Raw genomic sequence first — 14,774 nt, forward strand, 5'->3', positions numbered from 1 at the left:
CATGTTTTACCATCTATTTGTTTACTGGATATGAAATGAAACTTCAGAATGTTATTCAGTTGTTTTTCAATCATGTCCTACTTTTCATGACTCCTTTTGGATTTTCTTTGCAAAGATAGTTTACCATTTCCTTTTTAACCTCATTTTACAGATAATTAAGTGATTTTACACAGGATTAAATGATTTGCCTAGGGTCACATAAATAGTAAGTGGATGAGGCTGGATTTGAACTAATGATAGGTCTTCCTGACTCTAGGCCTAGTGCTCTGCATGCATTGATTGCCCCATCTAGGTACCCTCACCTTAGAATAGAATTGCTTTTGTTTGAATTCATAATCTATTTCATGATTTGGAAGAATTTTCTTGTAATTTTCATTTGTTTGCATTTTCACTTTGAAGACAGTTTGTTCACATCATTGCAACTTATCTACAAGGAAATACCTCTTAGTGATATACGCACATCTAGTGATAAACCATTTGTCAGAGATACTTGATGTAGAACCTTTGTCCCATTCTGTAATATCCTTTTTTATTCAAGCTTTATTTATTTGGTTGCTGCAAAATGCTTTTAATTTTATGTATTCAGAATATGTATTTTGTCTTTTTAACCTCCCCTCTTTCTTACTTGGTCATGAATTCTTCTCATAAATATAATTATGAATAATTACATTTCATTTTTTATTTAAAAATAATGTGATATTTTGAATCATCTATCTTTTAAGAGTGAAATTCTTGATCTAAGCTTACTTTTTGTTTCTCTATTATTTTAAAATAAAGAATTTGATTTTATTGAATTTTTGATATTTGCTTCATCACAACATAATTTGAAATCTGTTAATGCTACACCCCTTTCATCCCTAGTCTTTTCTCCTTAAAATTTTTGACCTTCTGTTCCTCCAAATGGATTTTTTATTTTGGCTAATTTTACAAATAATATCTTGGTACTGTGATTGTCATAAAACTAAATTCATAAAAATATTTTACTTAATTTCTACTCTTTTAGAGAGTTCCATCTGTGAAAATTGACAATTAGGTTTTTAAAGAAAATTTATAAATGATGGTTTGCAGTTCTGTTTATACTAGTATAGTTATGTATCTTGCAGGATTAATTCCACTATGTCTTAAATACTTTGCAGTCATTTTAAGTAGAATTTATTTATTTCTTCCTCCTCTAATTTTTGTTAGTCATATATGAAATGCTGAATTTGGTAGATTTATTTGGAATCTTTTATATTTACAGAAGTTCATTAAATTATTGTTTCAGGAGATGATTACAGTTCTGCATTTACCCAATTTAATTTCATTTAACATTTTTACTCATCACCACCTTCACTCCTTTACAGTGAATACACACATTCACCTATAAGCATAGCTTTGGTTATGAGGACAAAAACAATTTGTTCAATTGGACCTTATTGCTATGTAAAGAGAAACATTGCCTACGAGAAGTAATAGTTTTCTTCTGACCACATTTTTGCCATGAACAATTTCTTATTAATATTTTTTCCACTGACTTTTCTATACTATCCATTTAAAAGAAGTAAAGAAATGGGAAATTATCATACTTTGGGTAGTTGGGAAAAATTGTAGGAAAATAAAATTAAAGTAAATATGAAGTTACCACTTTGTTGTTTGCATCATGGGTCTGTTATTTCACTGCTTGTGAGGTGTTACATCATTTCCCTTCTATCACTATCAAATTTTATTAGACGAGGGGTGTGCATAATACTTGTGCACTACATTCAACTAAAATTTGTTTTTGTAAAGTGGAAGACTAAGAATAGCTTTTACATTTTTAAATACCATAAAACTTTATTTAAAAAATGAATTCCATTCTTAATTCTCAGACCTTAATAAAAAAGAGAGTTGGAGTTGAATTGTGGGCTAGTTTGCCTGACTTTGGACTGTATCAATGGTTCCCAATATTTTTAAATAGATAGAACAGAAAACAATTTTACAAAACTGCATATGACAGCAATTATAGTAATAGTGTCATCAAATAAGAAGACACATAGCAACTAATAGTCACTATTAATTCATTAATATTTTTAAATGAATTTGGATATCTTTCTAGTTATATCTATATAGTAACCCATATATGCTTTTAAAAGTCACTTATTTTATCTAGAATATGTCTTTATTTAATTTACTGTATAGTTGGCTTGAGACAGATTCACTTCAATAACTTAGAGGCTGGAATTGTAGTTTACAGATTTTTATCCATTGGACTAGATTATCACTAATGCTATTTTCAACTTTAAATTCTATCACCCGACTTAACTACCTGTGATAGTCTATTTTATAGGGTGTATAATAGAATCATTGAGATAGAAAAGATCATTCTAGTATGAGTTATTCTATTGATAAAAATACCATGTATAGTTTTCCTTTCATGGAATGAAGAAATTAAAATAGCTCCTCTTCTCTTAGTTGCCTTCAGTTAGAGCTTTGAAAAGCATTGAGTTCTAAAGTCAGGATATTTTTGACCTTCATTTGCTGCTTCACTGACAACAACAACTGATCTTGTTGATTGATGGTGCCACATGAATAATACTAGACCATATTTGCAAATGAAGATTATATTGTCAATAAGAGCAATTACAATTCAAAATACAACTTATATCTTTCTCTAAAGAAGTCAATGAAGCAGTCTAGAATTGATTTATTAGGTGGAAAGGACTAATGAAGGAAAGAGAACTGTTAAATAAGCAATTAAAATATTTAGAAATTCTAAGTACACACCAGTAATTTCCCATTTACTTCAAGTGCTATTATTTTCTCATATATGAATATTTCTTACTTGAATGAAATATTAGTAGTATTTTTTTTGGGGGCATTATAAAATAATTTGTTTCACATAATTGGAGATAATTTTATTTTTCTTTAAATAATGAAATTATTATTATTATTAGCAAGAAGGGATCTTGGAGGTCATTTCACTATATCCCTACTATTTTTATAGATGAAGATTCTAACTCCTGAACAGATAAATAATATATTATAAAATATTTAGCAAAATATAGAAATCTACACTAACTTCTCAAATCACATGAAGATTTTTTCCCTAGTATTTGTGAGTTTATGCACATATACATGAAAACACACATACATGTGGACGTATACATACATATTTACATTTGTGCACATATGTACACATAAATGTATACTGGTATGCATACACATATGGAAATATATATATATAAATACACAGACATTTTATGTGTATCTGTGCTATACACATACATGAGTGTATGCGTGTATATGTATGTATGTTTGTGTATATATATATATATATATATACACACACAGAGAGAAAGAGAGAGAGAGAGAGAGAAAGAGAGAGAGAGAGAGAGAAATAGATATAGATGTAGATATATAGATATGTCTCATAATATCAAGGTCTTCATAGTGATATGACTCTTAATCTGATACTTGCAAAATTACATGTTAAAGCATAAATTGAGAAAATGCCATCTAGTATGGTAGGTAGATTAGAAAGAAATATTCTATTTACCAAGGATTCCAAAGATATATCTTAAGAATCTTGGCATATTATTTTTTGTTTAGTTGTTTTTTTGGTTTTTGCTGGAGCAATTGGGGTAAAGTGACTCCCCCAGGGTCACACAGGTAGGAAGTTTAAGTGTCAGAGGTCAGATATGAACTCAGGTCTTCCTGACTACAGGGCTGGTGCGCTATTTATTGCACCACCTAGCTGCCCTAAATCATGGCATATTCTTAAGGATTATTTGAAGTCATCATTTTTTAAAGTTACTTTCTACTAAGCTATAGATTATATAGTATGATCTCACATTAAAATGTAAAAGATAAATGATTTTTGATTTTAGGGTTGGGGGAGGACAAACAACAAGATGATAACTGACCACAAGAGGAATACTGAAGTATGTATGTACTCTAGTGAAGCAGTAAAATTAAGAGAAAAATAAGTCAAGTGTTTTCTATTAGCTACTGTTCACATATTTTTGAATGATATGGAACCTTAGTAAGATATTAGGCTTAATCAATAAAGGAAGAACTGTTCTTCCATTCAGAAGTGTTCCTTTATTCAATCCTACATAAAATTTAGGCTGTAAGAAGAAACTAAGGCTATTTCCAGATTGCCTAAAGTTGAAAATTGAAAAAAAACCTTAACAGGCCTATAGGTTTAACCCATAGAAAGGGGAAAAAATATAGATTCACTTAGCAAAATATGAAATTTTACAATACACTTCCATATCAATTATGTATATCATGCATTTTGATGCCCACTGACTTAGAAATAATTTTTCCTATATTTTTACAAGAAATACAATTTGGTGTCCAGACTATTGTTTGCTTCTTCAGGGAGAAAGATTTCTCCTTTGTAAAATATATTTTAATTACATATTTAATATTCTTCCTCAATTACTTAGAAAAACAATTTTTTAAACATTTTTTAAAATTTTGAGTCCCAAATTATTTCTCCCTCCTCACTTCCCTCAAATTGTTATGCATTTGTAAGTGTACAAAGCATATTTCTATATTAGTCATGTTGTAAAAGTAAACATGAGAAAAATAAACACAAGGAAAATCAAGTTTAAAAATAATATGCTTTTATCTGTATGCAGATTTTATCAGTTTTTTTTTTTTTTCTGGAGATAGCATTTTTCATCATAAGTCCTTCAGAATTGTCTTGGATCATTATGTTTCTGAGAATAGTTGTTATTAATTTTAATCATCTTGCATTATTGCTGTTATTGTATGATATTGTCATTCATTTCTCTTTTTATCAATTCATGTAAGTCTTTCTTGATTTTTCTATGAGTGTCCTGCTCCTTATTTCTTATAGCACAGTACATTTCATCCCAATTATATACCACAACTTATTCAACCATTCCCCAATTGATGGACATACTATCAATTTCCTTTTTTTTTTTTTTTTTTTTTTGCCAACAGAAAAGAGCTTCTATAAATACTTGTTTATTTATAAGCCTTTTTCCTTTGAAAAAAGCCTCTTTTGGCATATAGTAGTTCCAAATTGCTTTATATGATGGTTGAATAAATTCACAACTCCACCAACAGTTCCTTAATGTCTCATTTTTGGGAGAAAGATTTTTTTAGGATTGGCTGATATTTTTCAAGACTTATAATAACTTGTTTTAATAATAGTTTGATCTGGAGGTCAGACTCCGTACCAAGTTCATGATAACGTACCCTTAGAATCTATAAGTTATATATTAGAAGACTGTCAAATACTGAGAATAATAAATATATTATTTCCTGTCATTTTATAGACCACATAATTTGGCTGCCATAATCCAAACAAAATTTGAGACTAAGGAGTTCATATATATTCCAATTTACATATTGTCATCAGAACATTTAAAGGGATAAGATGGTTATATACATTAATTCTTTTTGCTAGAACTAAAAGTAATCTTTCCACTGTAATACCAAGAAATTGAGAATACGTTTTTTTTTTTTGTAATTTTGCTGGGCATAGTATGATAGAGAATGATTATCCTGATTCTTAGAACTTATTTCTCAACCAACCAGATATGTTGAGTTGTGAATTCTTAGCTTTCCAAACATTGCAACAGGTGGTTATATTTTAGCACAATGCCTGGCACATAGTAAGCATTGTATAAATACCTATTCCTTTCCTTTCCATTCCCCTTTGGCCTCTGCATTGGATAATAACTGATGATTTTGTAGGGATAATCTGCCAACAAGATTGGCATTTGTATATGCAGGCCAAAAGGGACTGCTTTAGAAGTAGAATATATTTCAGAGAGATTATTCTGACTAGGATATAGACCATATATTCTCCCCAAATTGATCTTTTTGTCTGACTTGTGAATATTATCTGTAAATTCAGTAGCAGGATCTACTAATCAGGAATGACATCAGACATAATATTCAACTTTGTGAGGCATGTGCTCTATAGGGAAAATCCTAATTTCTGCTGACTTCTATTCCCTCTGGTGCTAATGTTTATCACCAAGTTATACTTATATTAGAACATGGTATCAATTTTACTAGTTAGTGATTCTTATAAAAATATCCATTTCATCCCATATACTTTTCCCTCTATGGCATGTTATTAATAATATACACATCCTTCAGTAAAATATTAAATTCATATGCTTCCTAATTATTATTTATCCTCACTCCAATTTTTGTTTCACATGATTTATGATGCTCATTTAAAATAAATCTCTGTACTATTTACTAATCTGTGTGACTTTTTTGAAGTAACTGAACTCCTAAATTATATCTATATATCTATGTATCTATAACTATATATCTAAATCTATATCTATGCCTATATCTGTTACATTTTTGGTTGAATTATGAATACATCAGTTCCATGTTCTCTTTCAAAGAAAAAAAATTCTACTTCATATTAATGATGGATTTCACCTGACCTTTATTTCACACGCATTCCTAATTCTGATATACTCATTCTAGTCAACTACCTAGGCAATCATTTCTGGTTGACCTACAAAAAACTCTCTAGGTAATAAAAGACGGAAACATAATGGAACAATTGTTGAAATCCCTTGGAAAACTTTTACATGTGGAGGTATGAGGTCTAGCTGTGTTTGTGTGTGTGTGTGTGTGTGTGTGTGTGTGTGTGTGTGTGTATGTGTGTGTGTATGCGTGTGTGAGACTTCCTCATCATCCAAAGTGAGTTTTTTCCTAACCTCTTATAGATACATTTTTTTTTGTTCATGTACTCAATTATCCCTGCTATTCTCCATTCATATATAACCATACCTCCTACATACTTTCCTTCTTTTAAGGCTTATGAAAGAAAAGGAAGAGTTCCTTCTTAAGAAAAATCTAAATAGCCACAGGCACAGACAACTGTATTTGATGGAATAAAAAATGTTTAGGTTAGGAAAGAAAACCTGACAGTCCACATATCACTTTCAAGACCCTGAATTGGTAGATACTTTCCACTACTGTGATCCTACCAATGTCCCTAATTTCCTTCAAAGCTTATATCAATATAATATGAGGGAGGATAAGTGTCCTGTGGAAATGAAAAAATAAAAAATAAATATATACATCTTCACCTAAAAATACATATGTAACTAGTTATAACCCATCTCTTATAATGTTATAGAAATATATAAGGTCACTTCCTTCTCTTTTATGGCAAAGAGATTTTGCAACAAACAAGTAATAGAAGCTTTATGGTTACAAATATTCTACAGAATATTGTACAGAATACAGATATTCTAGATATGATTTTTGTCACCTTTAAAGAATACATTTAGATTTGCCTACAGGTGCACTTCCTCTCACAACATAATCTGGAATATCTCCTAGATTACTTCATGTTCTAGATATTCAATTTTATTACATTAGAAATAGCAATTTAATTACTTACTAAACATTCTTTTTTAGTTACCCAGGAATTTAAATAATCTGGATGACATACAAACTAACTTTAATACTTTGACAAAATGTGATTTCATCAGTGTAGGTACTCTTTCCATTGACTAATTGCAAATCACTCATAAAACAGTCAATGGTCATCATATATTAGTACGGCAAAGAAGAAAAAAATTATCCTTTGTTTAAAAAAAAAAACACTTAGCGCCTTTGAATTCAGAAAAGTTAGTCCTCAGATAATAAATACTCTATTTTTTGAATTTGTATACAAATCCTTTTCAGGTTGGCAAGGCTGCTAAAGCTTTTATTCTTGTGGTCTTTTCATAATCTTGGAATACAACTTTAGGGAAGAACATAAATCTGTATAGATTACTTTAATTAGTGACTTTTCAAATATACTTTTTCTCTACTCCTTAAATATAATATAGTTCATGACATGCACACTTACTCTATGTTGCTTTCTTTAAATTTCTGAATATTTAGATAAAATGCATTTCTGCTATTCATGTTTATAATAAAGATTATTTTTCTTTTTTGTTTGTTTGTTTTATTCATTGTAAGAGGTAGATTAGAAATACTTTTAAAAATCAGTAAATTTTAAGATAGTTTTAAAATAAAATAACTTTCTGAGGTTAAGGTACAGTGAATTCACTTAATTTTAAATCCTATGTATGTCCTAAATAAGTATTTTTTAGACTATAAGATTTTTATTACTATTGTCTCCTCAGAAAACATGTCAATTGATACAAAATAAAAATCAAGGTTATATAACATATTCTTTTATTTTTTTAAGATGGAAGATATTTTTTCCTATAGAATACATTAATTGTAAGTCAATCTCTTGACATTTGAAGTTAAATTTACTATGTCTACAAAGTATATTAAGGTTCTCTGCTGAAGTGCACTGTCTGTGCTGAAAAACTCATAAACAGAATTTGTAAGTTTTGTACAATTAATAATTTCCCCAAAATGTACTATGACATTAGGAAATAATTGTGTGAAAGTCTTGTTTCTAAACAGTTTTTTTTAAATAAAAATTCTTGATAACTTCTGTTTTATATCAGTTTCCTTTCTCAATATTTCTTCCTCAGTCTCTATACAAAGAGCCATACAATGGTTAAAACTGGAAAGAATTTAGACTAGTGATTGAGCAATTACTGGGAAATTAGGAATTCTAGGTTTTGTATTCCCTTATTTCTTATCTAATTGTTAGATCTCAAAAATCATTTATCTTCCCTAACACACAATTTTCAAATCCATGTAATATAGACAATAGCTAATCTGTAAGGTCTGTTCTAGCTCTAAAACTCTGGAATACTATGATTTTATGTGATTCTCCTCTCCCCATTAAAAGTATTTAAGTCAGTGATTCTAGTTCTTTGTGATATAAATTAATAATTACTTTATAGACCATCAATTTCCATTATTAAGTTTAATGATGTATAATCATTAAAAATTGCATTTAAAAAAAATAACACATTTGTCACCGTGCTCTACAAGGCACTGAAATCAAACTCAGTGTTGTAAAGAGGATAGATACCATAGCATGTTTTTCCCCCCATCATAAGCTGATTTCATGCTTTATTTTTATGCTTTCTGTGAAATTACCCTTTTGTATTACAACACTTCAGTATTTTATGATATCTTGAATATGGGTGTTTCTTCTGATACTAAGTACAGATTGCAACACACCTATTTCACTTCATCCTATTGTACTGGTGACACAAACTCTACCAGGAAGTCCATCAAGTGGAATCTTCTCCTATTCCATTGATATTAAATATGTACTTATACATTAACTGAGCTGAGTACATATATCTTATTAGCATTACTGTGACTAGACTATGCCCCCTTTCAGTTTTTTTTATTCATACATCTCTGATGATGTATTTTATGCCACTTTCTTCTTATTGATAATATACAAGAACCCATCTATATTTACCATATAACTTGTAAGTGCCATTTGGTGACATTCAAATTGATCTCTTGGAGCTTATCATATTCTCTGATTCAAAGATTTTTGCTTGTCCTTTCTTCTCAAAAAGGACTGTGACCTCAGGGAGGTGATTCTATGACATGCAGGTAATCATTTAAGTAAGGAAGGAGTGTGCAAAGTCACCATCTTTACTTTCTCCTCTGGAGCCATCTGGGTCCAGCGTCAATATATAGATCACTAAAAGAGATGACCTTGGATAGGGTAGAGACATTGATTTTTTTAAGCTGTTATATATATATTTTAAAAATAGGTTTCAATTGGATTGAGGCAATGACAGAGAACACCCTCTTTTATTTATAGGAAAAAAATTCAGTCTGGGAGGGAAAGACCCACAGGGTTTCTGACTCAAATAGGAACAATTTCTATTTAAATTTACTCTAAGCCAATCAGGCAGAAACAATGACCAAATGGGGCTTGGCCTGGGACTTCTTTTTGACCAATCAATGAGAGCCAGAGTAATTTGGGTTTTAGGCATGGTCCTTAAAACAGAAATCCATCCCACAAACCTGAAGATAGCTTGCCAACTTTCAGCAATCAAAATTTACATTTCTTTGGGCAGAGTATTCAAAGGTAAGAGAGCATGATATTTATTCAGACCCAGGAAAGGAAAGGGAAAGAAAAAAAAGACAGAAGGAAGGAAAGAAAGAATGAGTTGTGTTGCTCAACTGGCTAGTTCCAACTGGGTCCCCAGTGGGACAGTTTCTACTACTCAAAAAGGTTGTTATTTGTCATTTATTCTTTCCCTCCACCCAATAGTGTTCCCCCCCCCAAAAAATACATACAAAGATAGTTTCAACATTTGACTTTATGAGATTTTATGTTCCGAATATTATCTCCTTCCCTTCTTTAGATTCCCCCTTCCCCAAGACAGCAAATAATTAAATATAGCTCATACACATACAATCTTTTCAAACATATTCCCATACTTGTCATGCTGTACAAGAAAAATCAGACTAAAAGTGTGTTGGAGAAAAACATGAAAAAGAACATAGATCCTGGCTTTTTCTTGGCAGATAGGCAAATATTTTATATTCTCCCAAAGTTGTTTTAAATGGTATTTCTCCTTCTATTATAATGCTGAAGAAACTGAGGCAAGATAGAGATTAGAGAGTTTTTAACATTTTATTTGAAAGTGAGAGATTTTGCTAGGGGCAAAACAGGATCCATGCTGTCCCCAGAGCTGATGCCCAAAGCATCCAGCAACTAATGTGTGCTTCCAATGAAATATATATGTGGCTCAGGTGTAGACTGAGGCAGGGATGGAGTCAGAGCACTGAGAGTGGGAAGAGAATATCATTCAGGTTCTGACAGGGTGGGGAGAAGCCCCAGACATTCTGATGATGTCTAAGGTCTTTTTCCTTATCTGGAGCATCATGATTAGTAGGGAAAGGTGGTGTTGCAGGATTGAGCAGAACAATTAGGAACTGAAGCAGGACAATTTAGGGAAACTGAGTCAGGACAATAAAAGGGAACTGTGGCACAACACTGTCTCTTGCTTTTGAGTTTTGTTGGTAACCTATAGAAATATCAATGATTTATGTGCCTTTAATTCATATCCTACAACTTTGCTAAAGTTGTTAATTGTTTTAAGTAATCTTAATAGATTCTCTAAGATGCTTTAAATATACACCATGTCATCTGCAAAGAGGGACAGTTTTGTTTCTTCATTGCTTATTCTAATTATTTCAATTTTTTTCTTTTCTTATTGCTGTAGCGAATATTTCTAATATGATATTGAATATAAATGGTAATAATGAGTATTCTTGTTTCACTTCTGAACTTTCTGAGGATGTTTCCAATTTCTCCCCATTATATACCATGCTCGCTGATAGGTTTAGCTAGATAATAATTATCATCCTAAGGAAAACTCAACTTATTCTTATGATCTCTAATGATTTTTAATTAGGAATGGATGCTGCATTTGACAAAATGACAACGAGTCTTCCTCCCACCCAATGCTTCTATGGCTATTCTTTCTCTATACTCATTTGTATAACATGATTACTATTTTTACCTTAACTCTGCCAATCTTTCTTTCAAGCTACCCTAGTGTTGAGGCAATTTTAAAACATATAGTATACATTTACCTGGTTTAAAAAATAAACAATTTGTCCATGTTTAGATAGTTTGTCCATGTTTAGATAGTTTGTCCATGATGAGTTCCTTAAAATTGATATTTAATATTAGCTCTTATATGTTAAATTTTCTGTTAAGTTTGTATTTGGTTATTAGAAAGTTCAGGAAAGTTCATTGAATTCCATTTTTTTCTTATTTAACATTATATATAATTTTGCTGGATATGATTTTTTTGCCATTGGCCTAGTTGTTTTGATTGTTGGTAGATATGATTCTAGGACCTGTGGTCTTTTATTATAACTGCTGAGAATTCTTGCATAATTCTAATTGTCACTTAAGTGTAATTGAATTGTTTTTATCTTGTTTCTTCCAAAAAAATTTGTTTTGATCTGGGTTTTTGAAATTTGGCAATAATATTTCTGTGTTTTTTCCACAAAGGCGCTCTTGTGTCAAGGTTTTCTTTTGGGGCTTACTTTTTAATTAACTTATAGAATCACTATTTATCTTGAAATCATGAACCCATTTTTGAGTTTATCCTGGTATAGAATGTAGATATGTTTTATATCTAGTTTTTGCCACATTATTTTCTAATTTTCCTAGAAATTTTTGTTAAATAGTGAATTCTTACACCAGGAGCTAAAGTCTTTGAGTTTATCAAACACTAGCTACAGTCACTAACCACTGTGCAATTTAGAGAGCATTTACCCTTTATAAATGGCATTTCTAAACATTACAAATGTAATATCAATTTTAGGTCAGATGTATAATGCTATTTTAGTTTTTTCAAACACTAATATTATTTCAGGTTTTTTTTTTTTTTTTAGAGATTTCAAAAAATCAAAAAGCATGTCTTCTGATACTTTTAAAAATTTTTATTGCATTATAGCTAATAATATATCTAGTAAAGATTTTCCAGCCTTTTGCTCGTACTCTAGTACACTCAAATCACATTTTTGTAGATCATTTCTAGGAGGATGAGACTTATCTTATGAAAATACCTAATGGGAGTTTATGATAATTTTGTTTTATTAGAAAATTATATTCTGTAATACCTGGATTTGATTTATTCTTTTTTACAACTGATTTCTTTTTCTTTTTTTCCCAACTGGCAAAATTTGTCTGCATGTTGAAGACTTTAATTTTTAAATTAATTCATCTGCACAATAGTGAAATTAAGAGATAAATTTCCAGATAGTATTCCCAACTTTAATCAGTAAGAAATCAAGATAAGAGATTAAATTAAAATCAAGAAAGATAAAAAACCCAAAGAAACAAAACAAAACAACAAAACAAATGCCTTTTAAATAATTTCTTTTAGTTTGATCTTGATGAAGATCATTTTAAGTCTGTCCAACAGTTTCATAAATATTTTTTGCAATTTGAAAACATTCTTATTTCTTTTAAAACTCATGTCTACTCTTAATATCAAGGCTCACAGTTCAGATTGCCTCATGTAGAGGAAATACAGAAACTGCTGAGTGGAAAGTGCTATTTAGTCTGGTCTTAACTCCTGTCTTACACTTCTTGGTCCAGCTAGTCATTTGTGTATCACTCTTGTCTCATATCTATCACTTCAAAACGTGGGTAAAAAAAAAAAAAACTTGGGTAAAAACTTTTGCTTTAAATACATTCATGTCTTTAAATAACCAGATGTTTACTTAGGGCCTGACAACCATCCAGTCCTGTGGAATATTGGTTAATTGTTTTGTTCTCAGAATGCCCTTTAACAGTTTAAATCTCCCCAGAATGTTGGTTAACTGTTAGAGGAGACTTCTCCAAACTCTTTAGATCTCTAAAAGTACTCAAAAATTCTGTGGTGGAGATCTCAGAATGTTCAGCATCACTTTGCTTCTTTAGAAGAAAGATCCATATTGTAGAATAATTAACAATCTTTCAGATAAATAAGAGTCTGGATACAATTAACATTTATTCTATCTCATTTATCATAGAAAATGTTGATTTCATTGTTGTTTTTATTTCTACAGAATATATTGTATATATAGCAAAATATCAAGTAAAATAATATATATTTTTTTTAAGTTTTGGCTGACTCTCTGTAACTCCATTTGTTTTTTTGTTTGTTTGTTTGTTTGTTTTGGCAAAGATACTGGAGTGTTTTGCCATTTTCTTCTCCAGGTCCAATTTACAGATGAGGAAACTGAGACAAATAGGATTGAAGTGACTTGCCCAGAGTCCCATAGCTAGTAAGTGTCTAAGACTAGATTTGTTATTAAATCTTCCTGAATCTAGACCAGCCTCTTAGCTATGTGTATATATCTTCCAATGAAAATTTGTCCAATATTTGAAGGTCTTTTTTTATGTCTTTGTTTATGTACTAATAAAATACTTAATATCCACCATAATTTTTGATGATATAATTTTTTCATTTGTATCTTTTATGTCATTTATTGAATGTGCATCAACATGTAAGATATATAGCTATTTGGTTTCACTAATTATCTGTTTCTCTTATTATTCCTATGGAGAATGTGGTACTATTAAAATTTGAAATCATACAATATCTTTATGCTAAGGAAAAAGTTTTTTTACATGTGGGAGCAATTTAGGATAATTAGAAGTATTACACAATATCCTGGATGAAAATCATGGTGTTGTGATCTTTATATTTGAATCAAGACTGTAACCATTATTGGTTTTTCAAAATATGAAGTTAGTGACAGCCAAAAGAAAACAAAAGAAATTTTTTTTTCATTTATCCTGAAAGTGAATTTTTTGAATGGAGTTATTTCATGAATCTATTTCATATATAACTTGTTTGAAAGAATATAGAATAATTAGGTATGTCACTTTTAAAAATGTACTGTTATTTGAAAATACCACATTTTGTTCAATCATTTATTAATTCATGGACACAGATTTAATTTTCAGTCCTTTCCAAGTACCCAAATAGTTGCTCTGAATATGTTTATGGATATAAGTTCATTTCCTTTTTCTTTTTGGAACATAGCTCTAGTGGTATCATTGGGTAATTTAACTCATTTTCTGGGTGAGGTACTTTTCTTAAATTTTTCTCTATTATAAATTATAAAATGGAGTTGTCCCTTTTTTTCAAATTGTTATTTCTACTTCAGGTACTAGTCTTTTATTATTCATCAGAATGAGTTATAAACAACATTTCTTTTGATACTTCTATCACCTTTTGGGAAATTAAATTGTTATTAAGTCAACAATTTCCAGTTATTATCCTTTTAGGAAATACCTCTAAGAAATGTGTGAGTAGTTGAAGTTCTTCCATCCTTTTATATAATACCAATACATCATTTTTGTGTGTTTTTCTGAATTATTATTTTTTCCTTTCATT

This window comes from Antechinus flavipes, chromosome 3 (assembly GCF_016432865.1).
Source record: "Antechinus flavipes isolate AdamAnt ecotype Samford, QLD, Australia chromosome 3, AdamAnt_v2, whole genome shotgun sequence".
Classification (NCBI taxonomy): Eukaryota; Metazoa; Chordata; class Mammalia; order Dasyuromorphia; family Dasyuridae; genus Antechinus; species Antechinus flavipes.